General features: G+C 42.8%; 1 pseudogene; it reads left to right on the top strand.

Moving 5' to 3' along the window:
- The first annotated feature begins 8,435 nt into the window (after positions 1–8,435).
- Positions 8,436–24,181, top strand: part of LOC138561046 (high affinity cationic amino acid transporter 1 pseudogene) — a 66,772-nt pseudogene continuing 51,026 nt past the window's right edge.

The raw sequence follows: 24,181 nt of genomic DNA, 5'->3' as shown, positions 1-24,181 counted from the left end.
ATTGTGGTTTGCAAATTGATGTGTGAAAAGCTGAGTGTTTTGTTCTGAAGTATGTTCTGATGGACCAGAATGTACCGAAACCATGAAACCTAATTCAAGCAGTTTTGCTCGAGCTGCCCATATGGTATTAACTACAATGCGAGAATTTATCCACAATATTACTGAAGACCGTTGAGAGTGGTCAGGCAATTCCACTTGTGCGATGTCAATAGAGCCAATATCATCTAGCTCTGAGAACTCACTGAATATAGCTAAAATCGATGCGCGATTCAAGAGATACTGAGTGGCCGGTAAGGGACAACATTTGAAAGATAGCGAATGGACAGCAGGTCTCTTAGGGCACAAGTTCCCTTGTATCAGTTCAGAGTTATTATTAGCCCTGATAGATGTTTTGTTTCTCAAGGTCACAAATTTAGGGTCTTTTTCAACTACAGAGATATCAGTATTAAGAATTTTAACTAATGTGGATTTAATCAAGGATTCGATATTCAGACAGGACAAATTTTCTTCTTGTGTTTTATTCTTATGAGGCGCTGTCCTAGTGACATCAATCACTTGCTGTCCTGGCCCTTGAATTTTGCAACAATTCAGGAGTCGAGTGTTTCCTGAGCTGGAGTTAACATTTGGACTCAATGTTTTGATATCAGGGACAATAGGTTCACAGTTTGGTAATACCAACTTCTTTAAGACCGGCTGGGAAGCCATATAGTCATCAACAGCCTGTCTAATTTCTCGTCTCTGAGCCATTAGATTTGGTTCATGTGTAGATTGTTTGGGTTGTAGAGATGACGGTTTTAATTTCAAATTGTTTACAGGTAGATCAGGTTCTACTTCCAATGCTGCATCAACCAAAGCATTCAAAGGACTATACGATGAGACAATTTTGTTTTTCGCCAACGTTCCTCTAATTGACTTTGTTTGAGACATTGTTAAATATTTCTTTGTTATTGCCTTAGAGGCCATTTGAGAATTTGATACGGGCAATGTAATATTTTTAACAAATGCTTTGGTATGAGACGATTGTTTAGGGACAGATTTGATATTTTTTTATTTCTTTTGTAGATCATCCTTAGATTTCCCTTGCTTTGAGGATACGGTCTCTGTCCCCATATTGCAAAACAGAGCGTAGTTTGTTTTTTTATTCTGAACAGGAGAGTCAGGCAAATGCTCTTTAGGGCTAGCCGTTAAATCTACAATGGGCTTACTTATATAGGGTAAAATAGAATATGTTTGACGAAGCTCATCGGTCTATACAGTAGTTTGAGAGCTGACAGATTTTTTCTGCAGGAGTGGACAAGATGGAACGTGTAGATCGTTTAGCTTGTTTATTATGTCAAGATGGCCAGATAGCAACTGATTTAGTTGCTCTGAATGTACATCAGCCTTGGAAGCCAAAGCTTCAAATAGCTTTGCAAGAGACAGAATAGCTGTGTTCATATATGACAAGGCAATAGTGACCATGTTAATTTGTGGATTTGCTACTTCCGTTATAGAACGATGATCAGGGGTCATTTTACGTGGAGTGGGAGCAATAAATGATATTTTCTCAGCAGAGTAAGAATCACTAATGTTTGTGAACATAATTGGTGATTTAGAAAGATTGTCCGAGAGAGTGTGCACGGTAAAACATGAAGCGTTTGTATCCAAATCTATTACTGCCAAGTCGTTAGAAGGTAGACTTCTGGCACCATTTACAACAGGTAAGGGCAAAGCAGAATTATTAGCAGACATTGTTGCCTTAGCAGTAAATACATTGTTTAAAAGTATACTGTCTGTTAACGAAACATTTTCCTTGGCAAATGTGACAGTGGGGGTGCCTCCAGTGTCACCATTGGTTTGAGCTCTTGGTGTTCCTGGAGAATTTTGCAACCCACACGTCTCAGAGACAGAAGTGATCGTGCCATGGATGTGCGATGTAGCAGGTTTAATAACTGAACCAATCAGTTCATCAGATGCGGTCATTTGACCCTTCGTTTTAGAGTGTAAGTTATCCATATCACAGGAAAAAAAAGGGCGGATATCCAGTTGCAATGAAGAATCAGTTTTGGATTTTACCGAACACTTAGATGTAGTTGCAGAGGGGGTAGAGCTCAGACGACATTTCTTGGTTAAACAAGGCGAAGAATTAAGATGAGATCGCTCCACGTTGGTGACATGATTTTTAGAAATTGCAGGCATACCTAATTTTAGAGAAATGATGCCCCTTTTCATGGTAAGATAAGGTGATTGCTTTATCGAATGATGTAAGTGTCCTAAATTTGAAAAGTACCTGCACGTATAGATGTTCCTATGTGCAGCTCGCCAAACAGCCGCACAACAGCCAGCGCCCTTTTCCCCGACGGGCTTACGCCGCAAGGGTGACTCTGGCGCAGGGATGAGGGCTTGGGTTGCTCACGTGACCACTCACGTGGGCGGCTGTGACTAAGCCTCCTCCAGGAAGCGGATCGCGGAAATGCAGTTCCCGGCAAGAGCTTCACTCCTTAGCTCGCAGTGCCGGGAACAGAAAATGCACTTCAAAAGTGCGAGCACAAAGAAAACAGCGCCGCTTCAGAGCTCCAACACACACGCCACTCAGGCGACTCTGGCGCAGGGATGAGGGCTTGGGTTGCTCACGTGACCACTCACGTGGGCGGCTGTGACTCCGCCTCCTCCAGGAAGCGGATCGCGGAAATGCAGTTCCCGGCAAGAGCTTCACTCCTTAGCTCGCAGTGCCGGGAACAGAAAATGCAGTTCAAAAGTGCGAGCACAAAGAAAACAGCGCCGCTTCAGAGCTCCAACACACACGCCACTCAGGCGACTCTGGCGCAGGGATGAGGGCTTGGGTTGCTCACGTGACCACTCACGTGGGCGGCTGTGACTCCGCCTCCTCCAGGAAGCGGATCGCGGAAATGCAGTTCCCGGCAAGAGCTTCACTCCTTAGCTCGCAGTGCCGGGAACAGAAATGCAGTTCAAAAGAAAACAGCGCCGCTTCAGAGCTCCAACACACACCAGTGGCCCAACATGAATCCCCAGTGTGCCATAAATGGCTGGTGAGACAAAACGTCTTGGCCTTGCATGTGCAGTAAAGGTGCTAATCCAACACCGGCCAGGGGGCCGCATCTACCAATTGCAGTAATAATGGGGGCAGAGGGAGTCACCCCAGAGGGAGGGACAACGTATCATTGATGGCTCTCTACTCAGCCCGAGGGGCCAGGACAGAAGGGGCACAAGGGGGGAACACAGTAAACATGATGATGTGGACACATGGTGCGGCTACTTAGCACAGGTAAGGTGCACACCACAGGTGAGTAGGCTCCATGGGAAGTTTTAGATAGGCGCTTTGCAGTAGGCCAGTTGGAACACTTTGAGGATACTCTGCGGCAGCAGGGTGGAGGGAAGCTGTATTCAGGTAGTCCTTCTCCAGTAGACAACATTTGCTGGGAAATGAACCAGCTGATACATACAAGGTGAATGAGCCAATCCAATGGTTACTCGCAGAGACAAGGGGAATTCAAATTCACCATAAAGTGGCCAGGGAGGCACCTACCACCCCTTGGCAGGTGGGTCTCGGAAGAAGAATGTGGAATGCAGGGGAGATCCGGGAGGGGTCAACCATGAAAGAAATCAAAAAGAAAGGGAAATGTGATTAAACCCTGTGTGGTTGAACTCTCTTTATAAAACACAGCACTGCTGGAATTTACATGAACCAGTCTCCTCTGGGCTTTATCTGTAATCTCAGGGGTCAATCAGGTGGTATGTTTTGGCGTCCCTGAAAAGCAACGCGTATGCTGTGTCCTTGATGATGTTTCTAAGGCCCCTCATTGGTCGGATGCCATGTGACTATCCCCTTCCCACCAGCTCAGGGTGGCTCGTGTTTCTGTTTTTAAAAGGTGCTGAAAAATGACAGGTTAATAAAGATCCAGAGGTCAGCACCACTATGTAGTTTCTAACACGAGATAACATACAGGGTTCAGCGGGAGGTAATGTGTGCCACACTGGGAGGGAACGAGCCTGGGGAGGACAGTTCTGTTGCTCCAATCGTGTTTAACTAACATATTCCTAGCTATAGGGGAATGAAGTATCCCAACCAATTAGCTTTGTGGTACACATGATCATTTGAAATGTTAAGTGCAACTGTTTCTAACTGCGCAAACATTGTATTCACTGTTTAAATGTCTTGTCCGCCGAGGGTGGTTTTGTCATCTCTCATCAACCATTCCGGTTCCACTGTGTTTGATTTGTGTTTTCCCAGCTGTAATAAACAGCGTTACTTCTTGTCTGGTGTACGCTCCTTTTTGGACTACCACTGGTAAATTATTGATTACATGTGCCTAGAGGACCCCGGATACACATGGCTTATTGAGCATGCGTTGGGGTACTATTGACAGTCAAAGTCTAACCACGGATTCCCTCTAAGAGTTCAGTTAAAGCCAGATCAGGTGCGCTCTGTCAGCTGCTTGCTGTAGCTGAAGAAGCGCTCAGTGTTTCACAGGACTACCTTGGCTCATCCATAAAGGGGAAATGTTGATGCCCCGTGTCTCCTTCATCGATGAGCTGCCCTGAAATCAATGCTAAAGTAGAAGAAAAGGGAATATAAAGCGCTGATTCCTGATCCCAATAGCATGTCTAATACAATAGATTTGAAGTCAGCCATGTAGTTCTATTGAACCTTCGAAAAGACCAAGCGACCACTGTTTTATACATGCAGAAAATAAAATGCTGCACTCTTTTGGGAATGCCAGAATTAATTTTGTTTGTACTATCTACGAAATAAGCACTGCTCCTAATTCCATTAAAATCCCTACTCTGAAAATGGTGGCCTTGTTGTTCTGCTAGTAAAAAAAGAGAAGATGCAATTGTAGCGACTTTTTGTCATATTTACATGCTATAAACTGCACTGTGTTTGTATGAATCGACTGGGTGTTCTTTTATTTCGGATCTGTAAAAGTGTATCGCGGTTCAATGTCCATTTCGTTTGATACATAAATGAGCGTAAACACCGCCTTGTATTTTATTTGGCATCTGCATTGGTAACCTGTCTTTAGCCTACCTTTTAACAATCAAGCATGATATGTCGGGGGACTTTTAATGTGGTGCACTGATGAGGCAAAGGTATTAAATCTGTTGAGGCATGATGAACAATTTGATTATCATACATCCGATCTGTGTGTGAGCATGTGTTGACCATGAAAGAAATCAAACAGAAAGGGAAATGTGATTAAACCCTGTGTGGTTGAAACCTCTTTATAAAACACAGACTGCGGGAATGTACATGAACCCATCTCCTCTGGGCTTTATCTGTAATCTCACTGAAAGCACAATAAATCATCAGAGCATGATAGGCCTGTTATCAATACCTGAATGGAACCATATGGAATGGTCAAATTATGTATATTGTGTTGTTTGCTTAGTTAAATAAGGTAGGGACTGTGCCTCAGCCAGGGTCTGTAAATAGCAGACCCCCCTTGTGGATGGGTGACAGAAGAGTTTCCTGGAAGCTCTATTTATGTTCGGTCAATGGGCCAGATAACCCAGATGCGGACCGCTGATAAGATTCAAAGGTTTCTGATTTTGCTGCTCCTTGAGCGACAACAAAATTATACAAAGGACAAAGTAGAATTGTATTAGGTATAGAGTCATACACTCTTTAATGTTTTTTTGATGAATGGAAATAAGTATTAAAAAATTCCCCCTTTTGTGCGTTTATATTCAACGTATGTCCGTTATTGACCGTATATGTCCAGGTGCTCATGCCAATTGCATTCTTTCACTCAACGAGTAACATGTGTAATTTATTGTGTCAAGTATTGCATTATATGCTCTGCTACGCACATCAAATGACAGACATTGGCCCTCATTACAAGGTTGCTGGAAAACCTGCCGGTAGTCGACAGGTTTACGGTAACCCCGCAATAGCCGTACCACCGCCTGATATCCAGTTGCCACCAGGATATCACAAGAGCAGCGGTAACAGTTACTCCCCATTCTCATGGAGCCCCATGGGACTCCATGGAAATGGGGACACAGAAGCACAAGCACTGTGTTCTAACGATGCTGGTGCTTCTGTGACGACCATGCCGGTAGAGGCCTGAAATCCCAGCAGGTCAGGCATGCCAAGGGATGCTACCAGAATCTTTGTAGTATGGCCGTGTGGAAAGGGTGCTGGTACGTTGCTCCCTGCACCGTTATTTCCGGACCGCCATACTCGGAATGAGGGCCAGCCAATGAGCTTATACTATTTCCTTGGTTTGTTATGTAATGTCCAGTTACTCATGCCATAAACACAGATTTCCATCAAAACCCAGGTGCTGCAGCCACCATTGTTATCCAATGATACTCATATAATTGTTAAGAATATGCCCAGTCAACATAGCAGTGCCAGGTTCCATTACAAGAGTATGAGAGAGGCACATTTTGTATTATATTTATTTAGAGCAGCATTGTCAGATTCCATTGTGCCCTGCGATAAGTTATTTTATGAAACATTAGCTGAGTGTGGTCATATTCCATTTCGCCCAGTTACTATAGCAGTAGTAGATTTTATTATGCCCATTTAGCCTTTTAGTTTCATAATCCATTATAAAAGTGTAGAACGATTGGCCACCAGGGGGCACGCAGATGAGCTTTGACTCTGCATGAGCTCTGCACCCCGTGGTCCCAAATGTGAATTGAGCCCCCACCAGTGGACCCCCCCAACAAGGAATTTATTGTGGCCCAATTGTGGGAAGCAATTCCCCCTCTCGCAATCCAACAATGGAAGAAATCCGTGCAGAACCCAAGGAGAAACGTCATGGTGAACTGGGGATCCCCTGCCTGGAGGCCGTATCAGAGAAACATGCAGAAAGGTAGGCAGGAGTCTGCCTGTAAGCCCAGAGACTACTTGTCCCCCAGCCAATGAACGGACGGTGAGGAAGAACAATCCGGCCCAACGAAGGCCGTCTCTGCCTGGTCTGACGTCCCTGCACTGGATCCAGCTCCTAATGAGTTCTCTGACTCCCACCGGTGAGGGGGAGAATGAAAGAGTCCTCAGGCGGGTCCAGCCCCGTAGCAGCAGCCCAGCTAAACTCCAGAGGTGAGCGTAATTTTCATTACTGGTACCTCTCTCTGCCATCCCTGCCCGTCCCTCTAGCGCCGGAATTCACAATGGAATGACCGGAGCCCAGCAATGTGATACATGGCAAGTAACGCTGCTTGCAATGCCACTGCGCAGCGGGTACCCAATGGAGGTTTGGAGCCTCATGGGCAGCCGCGGGGCAATGCAGAGAACCTAAGAGGAACTTTGCCTGCATCGATCCTTACTTTTATAAGGATATGTGAACCCACACAGTGACGACTCTTCCCGGAACACACACACAAATTCCCGTAGAGTCAGACACAACGGTTCTGACAAACCCAGCCCTCCGAGGCACACCCACCACTGTCGCTGCAACTAGGGCTGTCCCTTCCCCCTTTTCCGTTGTTCTGGGCCACGGCCTCTCCACCATACGGACTGGGGCGCTGGAAGGAACGAACAGCAGGCATGCAGATACCTTATTACTACCAACCCCTCTACATGTGCACCAGTGAAAAATATGAAATTCCTCTGCAAGCGCCCATACTGGCAGAGAGCCTGACCCTGAACAAGCATCCACCAGCTCCCCACATTTTGCAGACCACGGGCAAAACCTGCCACATTCCACACGGGGCATATAAAAAACGGATAAGCCCTGACTTAATCGAGGTGAGGAATGGAAGGGGTCCCCCACAGGGACCACCATTGGGACCCGGAATCCTGGAATATACGACTCCCTGCCTAATACTGGTCAAGGTGTTTGTTTCGGGGTAGAGCCGTATGAGGCGGGGTAACACGGAAGAGAGGGCAAGTGAGGTACATTAACGATACGTATTAAGATGCACTTCTGGAAACATTGTGGAATCATCAGCTTGGACCTCCAGACTTTGCAAGACACAGCAATTGTTGGGCACATAATCCACCCCTCAAACCATAATGCAATGGGGGAATAGTGACCCGCATAAAGAAAAGTGATCAAGTAATCAGACCCCCGGAGAGTCCACCATCCACCACATATGAGCCCCCTCGGAGTGATCATTCCCATGCACTGTCTGGGCAGACCCCCTCAAAAAACACATAAATCCAGCGCTGAAAACCTTGTGCTCAACCTCGCTGAACTCAGGAACTCCTTCACAGATTCTGGACTCCGGGAAAATTTGGCGGACCTACTACCAACCCCTCGGGTTGACACTGGTTGATTCTGTCTGTACCCTTTTGGGATTCAAAACCTGTTACCCCTGTTGGTGTCATGTTATGGAGGATTGAAACAACTCTCACCATGGGACGGTACAACTAAGAGGGCAGGGGGAGAGCCGCCTCTGTGCATTTGAACATAAAACTGAAGCTAGCCAAGTTCGCCTATTCTCCGTCCCCTCCTATGGTTGAGAGTATCGGTGTCCTGATCATGGAGTCCTCTGGCATGGAATCGACAGCCACCAAAGGAGACATTGCTGCTCTCCTGAGTGAGATAAAGAACATGGGAGCCAATATTGGCGGGACAATTGATAAAATCACACAGCGAATGGATAAAATCGAAGAAAGACTTGATTGGGTTGAGAACAATCAAGCCTCCATAGACACTCTCGAAACCCAAATGGAACTCCGAACAGGAGAAATAGAGCAGAAGGCGGAAGAGTTTCATCTCAAAATGGACGATTTGGAAAATTGCAAGAGACGTAATAACCTGTGTTTTTTTGGCATCCTGGAACATGAGGGTGAAACAGAAGGAGACCTAAGGAATACGATTTTTAGGCAGAATTACATGCAGTACCCTTTGGGAACACTACATACAATTAAGACTGCAGGTGTAAGCCCAATCTCACCTTTGGTATACGTCTGTACTGCATAGTTTTGTGGTAGCAGGGCTGAGCAGCTAGGCTTATCTCAAGAGGGATGTGAACAGTGCAAGGTGTTACACAAAGGACTTCACAGTGGTTCAAACAAACACTTACTCAAAGTTTCTTGGTAAAACAATATTTAATTTATTTACACAGTTAGTTAGAAAAGATTCCAGTAGTAATAAGCAGCTCAAGAACACAGTGGGAGCAAAATGGCACTTCAGTAACTTTTAAAAGGGAGTAAAACCACAAAGGTTATAAGAATCAAACACAATTACTTTCTTAGGCAGGGCAAATAGTTTCAGTTTACTACAAGAGGCAGTTAAATTCAATAGGCCTGGGCCAAAGTCAACGGATCAGTGTCTTGGATAGGATAGCACAGTTCTGGTAGTAAACGACTAAGTCTTTGCCATTGTTCTTAGAAATAGTTTGCATGAAAAAGAGTTATAGGTCGGATTAGGAGCGAACAAGACTCCAAAGTTGGGAAAGTTTCACGAACTTTCACCGTGGCAGAGAGGATTTATCAAAAGCATTTGCACATTTGTAATGAATTAAAGCTGTAGCTGAGGCAGCTGTTCATGGCAGTTCCTGCAGATCTCTCTGTCCCTGTGCCTCAGTCGTGGGGACAAGAGGGAGGACATTGGGAGGTTCATGCACTGCACGGGAGCCCACAAGCTTGGTAAAACGTCGGTTTAAATTGTGAGTGCTTTAAAGTCCACAAACTGGTATCCTTCTCACTCGCTATCCAGTTTTCAACAGCACTCTGAAGAAAATTCGTCCAGTATGGAGATGGTTTCCAGCTGGCATGCAAGTTGGTTGTTCCCACAGCTCAAGGGAAGAAGTTGTCCTTGAAGGGGCTTCTCTGTCGAGGGAGTTTCAGGCAATTTGGTCCTGCAGCAGGGCTTCACCGAGCAAACCAACGGTCCAGGAGTTGCAGCAGTCGTCTTCCTTCAGCTTGTCTTCGGTTCTTTCATTCCAGTAGTCGACTCTGCCTTCCAAGTCTCAGAGACCTGCTTTTAAACAGTTTTCTCACATTTATTCTAGCTTAGCTGTCACTCACCCAGCAGGGTGACTGTCCTTGCCAGACAGTCAGCCAGCCAATCACACCAGAGTGCATTCAGATCTCCTCAGAGACTAAGCACAGGGAGTTTCGCATCACCTCCCTCACATCCTGTCCACCCCAGATACTCTGGCGCCAGAGTGGGCTTTCAGCACTGAAGCCCGTCAAAGGCAAACAATCAAAGGGATCAAACCTGGTTTGGCGCACGGAGACACACACTAGAAGGACCTTTCCAAAAAGAAATGGCAAAAAAAGTTGATCGCAACCTGTTTTTACAGAGGTGGCTCAGACGCCATCTTGAAAAACATGGCTCTGGTTGATTTCAGCTACCAGTGTTTAAACGGGTTGCGGTCGGGAAAATCATCGTAATACCACTGCCACCTGCCATTCTGAAAGGAAAGGGTAGCTTTTGAGGGCTACATCCGATTTCTAGGCTTAGGAAATACTAGGAATTCCCACCAGCACTCTGTTGTAAGGCAGTATGTGCTGATTGTAGCAATTTAAAAAGACTAGCAAAGTCAATTTAACTTTACATTCACTGGGAGATAGTAGTCAGTCACAGAGAAGGTATTTAAACCTTGGGAAGTCTGAAAGACATCCCTGTGCCACTGCACTGAGGGTGCTGTGTGACACACAAAAAAAAAGATGATGCCTATGAAGTTGTCTAAAACTCCATGTCCAAAGAATACAAAGTAAAACACACATCAAAATACATGAAAGAGTGGGAAAAAAGGCTCACTCTCTTTCCTGATAAAAAATAAAGTCCTAGAAATCCAACAAGGTAAGAGAAATTAGCACATTCATGAGACTTCTCCCAAACAACGATTAATGACATAATAAAACTAATGGTGGCCGCCTATAAGATTGATGAACCAAAGATGGAGAGGATACACAGAGTGGGCGGTAAAACAGGTGGACCGAGATCAGTCCTCGCCCACTTTCATAGGTATCAGGATAAGGCCAGGATCTTGGAGAAAGCCAAGGCCAGCAGATCTATTACCCTCAGAGGAGCACAAATCACTATCTTCCAAGATCTATCTTCTTTAACCCCAGCCCTGAGGTGAATGGGCGGCCCCCTCATGAAATGGCTCAAGGATAGCGGGATCCGTTATAAATGGGGTTATCCCTTTTCCCTCTCTCTCGAACATGCAGGAAAGAAATTCCGGTTAAGATCTGAAAGGGAGATATGCACCTGCATATCAGAACTTTTGGAAATACGTGAAGATGGTGGCAATCGGGAAGAACCAGGGCAGAGTGGAAGACAATGGCACCTCCAAGGGCCAAGGAGGAGACAAGGGATCGAGGAAATTCCAGAGAGGCAATATTTCACCTGAGGGAGCGATTGAGTCTGGTGGGCACTTATGTGGATCTCCAGAGGTTTGCTACCGCTGATGGGTCCTTCATGGCCCAGACCCCGCCTGGCACAGACATGGGGAGGAGTCTACCTGTCCGAGCACTTCTTGATGTGGGATGATATGGCCTTACTTATGTGAGAAATACGTTTTCAATTTCTACTAAGAGTTATTGTTTTGCCCTGAGATGGGGGGGAAGAGGAATGGGGGCTCAAATGGTATTCAAGACGTTTCTTAAGATGGGAGAGTATTCGATAACGGCTTCCGCTGGTGGTCTGACACCGAATCAGTCATTTCAACTGATCTTGGTCAGACTCCACCAACTGGGAATGGAAGACGGAGATGGGAGGGGGGAGAGGTTGGGTGAGAGGTAGGTGGGTATGGAACATAATCTTCAACAAGATACAAATTGGTACATACATGGTAGATTAATAGTTGGCTGGGTTGCTGATTTCTGTTGAGAAGTCGCATGACATGTGTGATTATAAATGGTTAACGATCCCACAGGCGACAGGCTTTGTTAGGGTAGGAACTCTAAATGTCAAGGGTCTCAATTCTCTAATCAAGAGGTCCTTGGTATACCCAGAATTCCATAGGGCGAGACTGGATGTCCTCCTCTTACAAGAAATTAAATATGCCAGAGAGTAAGAAGTCAGACTTCTAGGGGTACGAACAGGGTCAGAGTTTTGGGATTCTGGATCTCTGAGAAAAGGAGGCGTTGTCATACTCATTAGAAAGGGGCTGGGCTTCATGACCACCAAGACATGGCCAGATGTAGAGGGACATGCTTTGATGGTGACAGGCTCCATAGGAAAAGTGAACATTACATTCACCACAATATATTCTCCCAACTCAAGGCAATCCCGGTTTCTGGCCAGGGCAGTCCCCAAAATCATGCTGGAAGCCACGGGTCATGTCCTTCTTGGAGGAAACTTTAACCTATGGGTGGACCCCAGTTTGGATAGGAAAGCAGCAATCCTTACACTAGAGAGCCAGCTGAGGGAGGCCGCGTTGAGGTTGCAAACATGTTCAACATATACAGACTGCGAGACACATGGCAGGAGCTCCGTCCCGAAGCTACACCTTCTATTTCGCCCCCCACAATACGTTCACTAGAATTGATTATATGTAACTATTGCAGGAGCCACACAACACTACAAAAAGGTCAGAGATCATTCCAATCACCTGGTCCAACCATGATATGGTCACAGCTGATGTCAATTGGGATGTCTTACCAACTAAGGAAGGGCAATCGTGATGTGGCAACACTCTTTGGAATGATCCAGTCTTTAAGACCGAGATGGAAAATGAGATTAATGAATCTTTCAAGATAAACAATACTGGGAGGTTTCTAAATTGACAGTGTGGGAGGCAGGAAAGGCAACTTGGAGTTGGGTCCTGATTAGAGAAGGCTCGAGCAAGAAGAGAAAAAGAAACCTGGTAGAAAATAACCTCAGGAGAGATAACTGTCTTTTAGATGAAGCTGTGAAGAGGGATGAGATTGGGAGAACTGACAGGATCCTGGAGGCGAAGAGAAAAAGGGAAGAACGCTGTCTCTTAGAACACGGACTGATAGTCCATAAATTACAGCTCCTAAGACAGAATTTCTATGAAAAAGGGGATAAGGCAGATGCATTGTTGGCAGACAGGTTGCGTGACCAACGAGCAAAGCGGAAAGCCTTAGAAATAGAGATCTGTGGGAACCCCCTGACTGCAACAAATGGGGAAATTCCTGAAGCCTTCGCCACTTTCTATGAGACCTTATATAGATCAGAGGTACTGCCTGAATTGCTAGGAACCGACGATTACTTGTCCTCTGTTAATATGCCAAAACCCTCATGTGAAGAATCTCTTGTCTTAGAGGATCTGATAACTGAGGAAGAGGTCAAGAATGCGGTTAAGAGACTGTCACTTGGCAAAGCTCCTGGGGAAAACGGTTACACTGCTGGATTCTACAAATCCTTTCTCCCCTCTCTCTTCCCTTTTATGGTGGAACTCTTCACAAGATCCTTAATACTGGAAGAGCCCTGGACTTGTTTGTCAGGGCTCTAGTATCGGTAATTCCCAAGGAGGGAAGGGACCCAAAAGAATGTGGCTCATATCGTCCCATATCTCTGTTAAATGTGGACGCCAAGATATACACCTGAATCCTCGCGGCCCGACTAGAATCACTCATGCCACGCCTAATACACCCCGATCAAGTTGGTTTTATATTGGGTAGACAGGGAGCTGACACTATGAAAAAGACCCTACATTTCATTAACACATCCCAAAACATGATCAAGGACCCTGACCTTCTGTCGGTTGACGCAGTGACAAGAACCCCTAGCACAGAAATTAAGGGACGACCGTCAGGTGGAGGGACTCCAATTAGGAACGATTGAATTTAAAGTGGCCCTGTACGCAGACAACCGACTCCTGCACATTTCGAATCCCACATCCTCTATACATAGAGCAATTCATCTAATCAAAGAATATGGGAAACTCTTGGGCTTCAAAATTAATTAAGCCAAGTTGATCTTATTCCCCCTTCAGGAATCCACACAGGAGGATATACGTAGATTCTCCCTGATAGGTCTCATAGTCAAAAACATTTAGCTAAAATATTTGGGCACGCACATCCCCAGAGACATAGATAAACTTTACAAAGCCAATTCCCCTCCTCCCCCTCCTCCTAAAGTTCCATGCCAATCTCGCCAAATGGGAAAAACTGATGATATTGTGGTTGGGTAGGCTCAATGCGATAAAAATGATGTGCCTCCCCTGTTTTCTCTACCCCTTCCAGATGCTTCCTATCCAAATGCCATCTATGTACAGATCTATTGTACGGTTCCTTTAGCAGGGAAAGAGAGCGAGGGTTGCCTATGACACTCTGACATTACCTAAAGATAAAGGGGGGATGGGACTACCAGACTTATGGAAATACTATCAAGCTGCCCAACTGGAAATTCTGATTCCCCACTTGCGGAACCATACTCCGTGCAGCTCAAGGCATCTCCAAAAGAGAGCACATCACGGCCGCCAGAAAATCAGCCGACTGGCTCACAATGAAAGAGAGAATCATATTCAAAGCCCTTGCACTGACCCATAAATGCATCCATCTCCCCGCACCTGACTACCTATCGCAAAGGATCCACCCCTCCACCTCTACAAGGCCTACCAGGACACTTTACGCCAACATGCTGAGCGTACCCTTGGTAAAAAGAACCAGAGCAAGTGGCACCAGCTTCCCCTACCTTGCACCCTCACACTGGAATGCCCTACGTCCTACTCTGCGAAGCGAGGTATCTCTCATGGCTTTTTGCAAAGCCATGAAAACAGCTCTTTTCACCTGATGGCTCCTCACTCGTCACCCTTACCTACGGAACGCATCTCTTGCTAACCTGCAAAATGTTTTTATGATGCACCCTACTGTACTATTGTATAACATTCAAATGCATTAACTACCTGTATCTGTATCCCCTGTAACTAAGTTCCCTGCAAGTAACAGCGCCTCAATGCCAAAGGGCTGTTTGTGCGCTATACAAATGTAAAAAATAAAATAAAATAAATAAAATAAAAGAAATACAGAACACCAATGGATTGCACTGGACAACCATTATTTGGCCCTGGCGACCGTCTACAAGTGGCTATGGGTGCCAAGAGATAAATTGTTGGGGAGACTGAGGGACCACCCGATTCTGGGCACTATCTGGGAAATATGGAGGGACAAAAGTGACATGAGAAAGGTTACTTTGTAGCCATCTCCTCTGAGCCATCTATGGGCCCCCGGCATCAGAGAAAGGATTCCCAACCTGGAGAGATTCCAACCCTGATTTGAGGCTGGTTTAGAGAGGGTGGGTCAGTTATGGAAGAATGGCACCTTCATTACGATTTCAGAATTGGGAGAGGCCTTGAGCTTGGACCCTCTGCCTGTTTTCCAGTTTTTACAGATCAAGGGTGTTTTGTCAAAGAATGAATGGAAGGATAATACATGCAGGGAACTTACCCCTTTTGAGAAGTTGTTGATCTCCAGAATGGACATGAAGGGTTTAATATCTGCCATGTACACAGCATTAATCGAAGCTGCGAGGGTCTCCACGTTGCCTTTGAGGAATAGATGGGAGAGGGATCTTGGTAAAGAAATTGACCCGGATATGTGGGGAAGGATGTGTAGGGCTGCCCCTCGGGTTTTCATATCCAGTCAATATAAACTCCATGGCATCAAACTGTTACACAGGTGGCAATATGACCCCCTCAGGCTCTCCAAAATGTTCCAATCATTAAGTCCGTTGTGTTGGCGTAAATGTGGGGAAATTGCTGACTACTGGCACATGTGGTGGGGCTGCCCATGGATCAGAATCTATTGGGTTGAGGTCCTGGGATGGACAGACACTTTCCTTATTCTCTTTGGTTTTGAATGTGAAGACGAAATGTATAGAATCAAGGGTCTTGTGGCTCACCTTCTGTTGGCAGCCCGCGCCACCCTAGTGATGAAGTGGAAATCAGAGAGTACGCCTAGCAAGGGTGAATGGATCAATGTAGCATTGAATATATGTGTTATGGAAAAAATAACCTCAACCCTAAATTTGACATCTGTACAATGTGATGTGCTCTGGGGCGACTCTGTATGCAAATATATGCCTCAGACTAATCGAAAGGAGGCGGAAGGTGAATAGATCACTATACACACTTCCCCGACAAGAGTATACTCCACTATCATGTTTGTGGAGATCTACATCACGGCTCTGAGGAAGCCATATAGAGGCAACCAAGCCTACTATCGTTGATACAGTAATTGCACTATGTACCAATCGAGTTGTTTTTGAATATGTATATTAGTGATTGAAGATAGAGAGTCTGTTCCAAGGTGGGTGGGTGTGGGAGGGGGAGAAAAAAACATTATTTCGAATAGGTAAAGTATATGTATTTCTGGGCAAAATGTTTGAACTGTTTATACTCCACTTTGTTAGATCTCTAATAATACTATGTCATGCCTTTTATCTATGTTTTTTTTAAACTTCTAATTAATTCAAATAAAAAAAAGAGTAGGACGTAATTATTAGGTTCCATTTCCCTATGCTAGCAGAGTAAACCATATATTCTTATGACAGTATGCTGGTTGCTACCAGTATGTCCCACCCCTTTATTGCACAGCACTTCATTGCTTCTTGCTAGGTTCAAACGACATACATTACGTACATGCTTACGCACAATGCAGCCTCTCAGACACTCTGCCCTTAATAACAGTGACATATGAAAGGGGGCAAGAGGAAAGTGGGCACAAATGGATGTAATGAAAGTTAACCAACATAGAATTAATACATAGCCCTGCACCTTAGTCTCCCGATCCTCTTAGAGACTGCAAAAATACAGATTACAATAGAAGGAACCTTTCAAATCGAGAGCAATGAAACCTAACCGAGACCATTGCTTTAGCATGTTGCTGCATGTTGCTGCATCCAGTTAGTATGCATACTAAGGAGAGAATCGGGTATATTGAGCTAGCACCGTGAGGCTGGATTTAAGTGGGTACAGGTAGCACAGAAAGGGAAGATTTAAATAGGTTATCATGTTGCCTGACCACTTGAATGCCATCTATGCTCATCCTCTTACTGCCAATACAGGTCTACCTCTATGGGAAGGACCAAGTGGCCAGGTCGGACTAACTTGACTAGAATATGCTCCCCCACTCTACGTCACAGTGTAAAGCACATTCACTTCTAGGAGTATACTTCATTATTGTGGCAACTGAAATCTGAATTCACGTTTTCCACGTTTAAAAGGACTGTGTCCCCCTTTCTCTCATCTGCATCCCCCATCATCAACCATCCAGCTGAACCAGTCTGCTTTACATTTTCAGTTCTTTATTTAATTGCCATACATTTTCCAAACACGCCAGTAATGCAGTAATGGCAATGCTGGAATTGTCAGTTTGCACCATAATGCTTACTATTTGTCTCCAGTTAACGCAATAAAATCACATTCCATGTTGCCCAGATAGCACAGAAAGGACATATTCCTACAGATAGCGCAATACGGCCAGAGTGAACTCAGCTTTTTCACTGTAGCGTTTACACATATTTAACGTATTTGACCCTTTGGATATAGAATGTGCTTTTATCATACAATAACTACAGTTATAATTCCAGTACTGTGATGTTTCGAAGTTCCCAAGTTCAAAACGTCATGACGGTGGGAGGAGTTGCTAAACATCGCAAAATGTTCTCTCATATATGAGCATGTATATACATCATTTATATGGCTATATGTACCGGCCTCAAACACACACACACACCTGAACATATTAGACTTACATAATGACTACCTCAATAATAAAAAAAAACTATAATATAAAGATAAATATTTATTGTATGTTGTGTTACTTCTTGTATACTTTTTTGTATAGCAATAGAAGCCTCATCCTCTGCTCATGGATCTCATGTTGATAATTACACAACATATTTGTGTAGTTTCTACACAAAACAAAATACTGTGAAGCATCACAATCTTTGGCCCTCGTAAATTGTTAATTTCATGTTCTATTTTTATTACAACACCTTATTAGTAGCACATTGGTGTTTTATTTAAACATTTCTCATCATTTGTTCAAGGGGGCAGATGTAGAGAATGATGGATTTGAGGTTTCTGCTGATGTTCTTTAATTTGTATGGCTACAAAAGGGAACGCTGTTGTGGTTATCAAGTATGTAGTTTAGAAAAGTATGTAGTTTAGAAACTGTAAAGTCTAGTATACACAATCTTTTATTGTGTTTATGGCACAAAGAAATACCTGTAGACGTGTGAATTGTTACAGCGTAAGCAAGAGAAAGAGAGAATTAATCTGTTCTTAGATACATACCTTTGAAAAGAAGGAAACGTGTTGATGTGTTGTAAATGTTTTAGAATTTCTTCAAAATTAACAATGACAAACTGGAAATCGTCACACTTTATTAAACTGTGGCCCACGTCCAGGCTGCATTGTAGAAATACTCTGCAGTGCAGTAAAAGAGGCACAAGTATTTCCATGTTGTCCTTGTTTGATATAAGTTCGACTAAATGTGCACTGCTTTGCTGACATATAGAGATTGTCAGACCATATACCTCTCCATGTCTATACTATTGCTATGGACTGGGGGCTGCTTTTAATTTTGAATAAGGTTTTGATTACATTGGACAAGGTTGTATAGGTAGAGATCAAGCACACAAATACACCATTTTGGTGTGTTAATTTTTCCATCCTATGTGTTTTTGTTTACTATAATGTTCACTTACAAGTCTAAATGTTAGGGTTGTTTTAACATGTGCGGAAAGCACACCTTTTTTTAAGGTCTTTAGTACGTGAGCAAGTAGAGTCTGGGCCTGACAAATATGTTGTGCCAGTTCTCTGTTGCAAAAAGTATGCTAAAAGTGTACTTTCCCTATGCTATGTAGTGTGATACAACATTCTGACAAACAAATGTTTTGAAAACAGGTTGGACTCTGACTAGTGTTAACTGTAGGAAATGACCAAATACAATATGATTCTGTCAAATAATTATTTGTATCTATTCTTAAGTACCTCCTTCATTCTAAGATGGACAGAGGCTAGCATCAATTTATAAAGATTGCTTACCTCATCTATTAGGAGAATCTTGATTCTAAATAGAATTCAGCCTACTTGTTATGCTGCCTCTGAAAATATTTAGTGATATTCTATGTTCCTTTATTGCCCAACTGGGAGGAGTAGGCGTTTATGCAAAATTGCCTCTCCTTTATTGTAAGTGGGACTGTAGCCATATTTGAGAGAACATTGTCTGTTGCTTTGTTTTAACAACGTATGGATACTTTTAATGAGTACAATGTTGCCAAAACGAAATTCACTGCTGATATATAAGAGATGGGGATGATGATCATTGCATTGCAATGTTGGTAGCCATGGTGCAACACATCTGACATTTGTTTAGTGAATTGCTGGTAAATGCTTAGTTCCTCGTTTAGCTGTGAGACAAACAATGCTAAATATTGGGGTATTTGGATTGTTCCTTGGCATGTTCAACCTGACTCATTGCTATTTATGCTTCATTTTGGTTTTCATAATGGTTCTTGGCCACTACGCGAGATGTCGGACTCCATTCTGATGTGTCATGACCAATTTTTGTAGCTATATCTTATGCTGCGCAAATCACTTCTTCCAACATTTGTTTGTACTGTTTTAATGTGTAATTTGTAATGTTGATTATGTTGTGTCAAATGTAATCTGAAATGCATCATACTGATGTCTTAACTCTTCTTCTGTTCAGCAAAGATTGAATAACTGTATCAATGACATATAACAGAACACATTATACTCTGTAACTTGGTAAGATAGTTGTACATGTTTGATTAAACTGGGAGTTGAATGTCTCAGTAGACAACCTTTTCAATTTAAAATACTATATTTAACAGTGGTTTCATTTACAGATGCATTTCTATTTGTACATTATGAAGCTATTTCATAAAAACCATATATTTTCCAAAGATGGGCTTCTCTTTGGATAGTATTTGTGGGTAACATTAGGTTTACGTATATTGGAACATTAATATTTTCTACAGCTAGACATTACATTTATTGCAATGTTTCAAGCTGAAACTAGACGGAGGCTCAGCAAGGGTATGTTATGAGAGTTTACATACAGGACTGAGCATCTTAAGCGATTGTTGCTGCTCAGGAACTATATTTTCTATGGAAGAGCACATTTATGCCAACGCTGTATTACTTTTGAGAAAGTGCTTTCTTAGATGAAATAGAATCCTGGTAATCTTTAAACTCACTCTTTTGAGCTTTGGTGAAATAGGCTGTTACATACATTGCTAGGGCAGTCAAATTGTCTTCAGCAAATTACATTAGCATTACACATGGATGCAATGATAGGACTATAATCATTAATGCATTTGGAGGCATCTTCTCTTTTGGTTTGATATGTGTTTTTCAGATGTTTGCATTTGATGTTGTGTTTAACAGCAAGCGTGAATTTATTTAACTGAACCTTTCAGCATGAATATACCTGGGAACCCAAAACAACATTTGGTGGCATATTTGCCTTTGTTTCTGTAGCAGCATCAGCAGTATTTGCAACACCTATGTCATTGAAAATGTAAGACTTTGGCTTCCAGGTCTTTATATATGTCTGTTGGGTGACACATGTAGTGTATTCTTTCATAAATTGTAAGACTGTGTCAGAGGTTTCATGGCCACATTTGTGAATTCCACTTATCCACGCAAGCATGTGCTCATTTAGAGTTTCCATTGACTGGTAAGCTTTTCTCCAAAATAACCTTCATCCTTTCCAAGTGGAGGGAAATATTTGTTGCAAATCTTTGTTTTTGTCTATAAGAGTTAAGCTTGAAAAATGTTTGTCTGATGCATCTTTGTTGACTTTCAGTCCAACCATATAATGACCATTTCCTGTAAGTATAACCTTATGTTCAATGTTATGGAGATGATATGCAGCTGTACCTATCTGAGGTGTGTATGTGGATAATCAAGTATGGACTACAACCAAACCCATCTAAAAGTGAAGTCATGTTATTGGGACTCAAACAACTGATGGTTAGAATTATACTATACTCCTTGTAATCTTCAACACTCTCCAACACTCTGATCAATAAGGTTAGGAATGTGTGAGTTATCTGTGAGTCTGATCTTGTATTGCCTTAACAGATTAACAAAATGGTAAGATTGTCTTTCTTCCGAATATGATTAATATGAAAGTTATTATTTTTATTCCTAAAGAGGGCCACTAATTAGTAATGGGTACTCTTGTCAACTCCCAAATGAAGTATGCTAACTCACTCTGCATCGGTCTTCCAGTCAAATTTTTTAACCACCTTCTGATGGTGACAAGTGCAGCTATCTGACTAAGTTTGAGATTGCCTGACACTTCATCCATTTCAATCTTCTATATTGCTCCTTGCTGGCTACCAGATCAACTGAATGATTTTTAAGGTTTTATGCCTGATGTTTAAGAGTGTATATGGACTTGCCCCAGTGTAGCTCAGTAATAATATCCAGTTGTACCTTCCTGCCAGGGAACTGTGATCTACAGACACATTTATGTTAGTCACACCAGGGTCACAATGTGTATCAAGGGAGGACAGACAAGTTTCCATAACAGGCCCCAGACTTTGGAACTGTGTCAATTTAGAACTTCGATAATTGGGATCATTAACCACATAAAAAGAAACTCCCCCGTTCAATAATTATTGGTTCTTCCCAATATCTGATAACTGTGTTTTTGTTATGGTGCCATCTGTGCCCATATGCTGAGATTACTGTCTGATTCCTCTAGAAGATATGCTAGCTATAAATAGAAACCAGGTCAAATCACAACAAATCAAATCATACAATAGTAGAAGTTGCTTGAAAACTTGAACCATTCAGTGGATCTAGTCATTCTAGTTCACCTTTACTTTCTATACCTATTTCTTTATTTTATCTTGATTTGCATTGTATAGGAAGTCATATAAATCATTCCATTCGTATTCTGCACAACTAAATGTAACTAATCAAACGGTATAACATATGTTAAGTAGCAAACAGTGCATGTCAGCATGCCATCAGAATAAACATTATTTTGTACCATGTGTATAAAGTGATTATACTTGATGCCAACATTTAATCTTTGTCATTTATCTTTTCAATACGTTCACTACTGAAATGTTGGCAAAATTAATGTCTATTGTTAATGTATGGGAAAATCTAAAGCATAGGTTTGTTAACAACGTCTTTCAAAGAACTGAGGAAAAATTAAAGTCTTGACAGAAATCTTTAGCGTACATTCTGAAATAATCATACTTGGATTTGCAGATTTGCAAAGGTCTCTCATTGCATCTCCCTCCACTTACTAAAGTGAAATGTAATGCAAAACACTGTGCTTCTTTTCCCATACACTCATAGACAATTTACTTAACATATTTGGTAACTTTTTAAAGCATCTCCCATGATGACTTATTAGTGTAATGGGTGAATTGTGCTGTGGTCATATACGTAATCCATAGATTTAGAATCAATAAATACAAACTGACCACTTTTTGCTATGTCTTCAGATATTTTTGCAGATGAATTTATACCAATATCAATTTGTATGTCTTTTCATAGCTGTCAGGTAGATCAATATTCCAATGCTTGCTGAGAATTATATATAAACAAATACTATCAATTCTACAATTACTTAACACAACATCAGTACTCAGAAGAAATCTACATACACCTTGAAAGTTCATATATTTGACATATCCTGGGTCATGAACATTTCAAAGCAGGGGAGAGTGGGTGCAGGACCTGCTCTAACTGGGGTGGGAGGTTCAATCAGATGAAAGCCATAAACAGCCCTATGCCAAATATGTGAAGTGGAGATTGCAGGGTGCCATATCTCTGAAAATCATCTATGTGCTGCAAATCCCATACATGGAACCAATCTATGGCACTTATTATGGAAAATATGCTGGTACTAGCAGCTCCGGCATTGTTACCAGACCATCTCACTCCAAGTCTGCCAGTAGGGGCATTGAACTACAGGCAGGCTTGAGCCGTGGAGTGTAAAAAGGAGATGAAACGCTTAGATCAAATGGCACAAATAGACCAACTACTTGGACTTGAACTTCTATAGCAGAGGGCTAGTTAGGTAGTCCCTAAGGTAGTCGGTGAGTCTGCATTCAGGGAGAACACAGGATTTGCTGGCCAGTAGCCAGTAGCAAGTGGGGTTACGGGCACATGGGCTTTGGATAAAAACCCATGGGAGATGAGAGAGTGAGGGACTGCCCTTATGCCCCTTCCCAAAACTGCTTTTCCATCACTTCCTTTATTAAATCAACTGCCTCTCATAATCCTGAAATTGCTGATAATAACATTCAATACATTCTATGCTGTGTGTGATACCTTTCTTGGAGGCTCTGAGACTTATTAGGTAATTTGTGACATAAAATTATTAGAGCCAGCACTAAACAAAGATAAGAATATCTCAGAACAATAACAAGAAAGTTCCTTGGAACTAAGGGATTTACTTTTAAAAAGTACATTTCCATAGCACCATAATCAGAAAAAGTAATTGCTTAATACAAAAATATGAATATCAGAACTCCATTGAAAAATAGATTGCACAGCATGTGGTAGCAGCCGTGTAGTTATGGTTAAGTTGCTCAACTCATAGGAAGAGAAGTTTTTGTGTTGCGTATAACTTTGGTGCCATTTCACGAATCCTCACCAAACTTTCCAAAAAATGTACATGGCCAACTCAAATGATATTGCAAAGTTTGGTGAGGTGTTGTCATGATAGGGCAAAGTTGTAGGGGGGTTCCAAAAACTTTTCAAATCCTCATAGACATAAGGGAAACAAACATTGTACTCATGCCTACAGCCCAAACCATTGGACGGATTTTCTAAAAACCTATGCGAGGAGCAGAGGCTTGCGCCCAAAAGAAAGCTTTTGAAAATTTGGTGTAAATCCATCCAGTAGTTTTTAAAAAAATGACCAAAAGTAGGTAAACAAAATTAGGAATTAATGCATCCGGTCTGCAGACTTATTTCCTGGTTCAGTGCCCGCAGACACCGCTTGTCGAATCAAGGGGTGGTGTGGTGTTCATGGACTTCAAACAGACACACTAATTGTGAGGCTCAGAAGCATGTGCTGTGTCATGTTTTTGGAAATGGTCACCATGTTGGATCGGGAGACCACAGCCTTTGCAGACAGACGGCCTGGAAAGGGTGGGGGTGTATGAGCCATTTTTGTAGGTGGAAAAAACCTGTGCTGGTGCCACACAGTCTGCGGTCAATGTTACAGTCCGCAGGCATATGTAGAAACCTGGACACAGGCGGACAGTTCCCCACAGACACTATTGGGATTGGGAGGGGTTTTAGGTGAGTCTCGTATTTGTCATTGTATTGTGCCTAGTTATGATATGGT

This window comes from Ambystoma mexicanum, chromosome 1q (assembly GCF_040938575.1).
Source record: "Ambystoma mexicanum isolate Mex_15411 chromosome 1q, UKY_AmexF1_1, whole genome shotgun sequence".
Lineage (NCBI taxonomy): Eukaryota > Metazoa > Chordata > Amphibia > Caudata > Ambystomatidae > Ambystoma > Ambystoma mexicanum.
The sequence above is the reverse complement of the archived record's forward strand: the minus strand, read 5'-3'. Positions and strand labels throughout refer to the sequence as shown.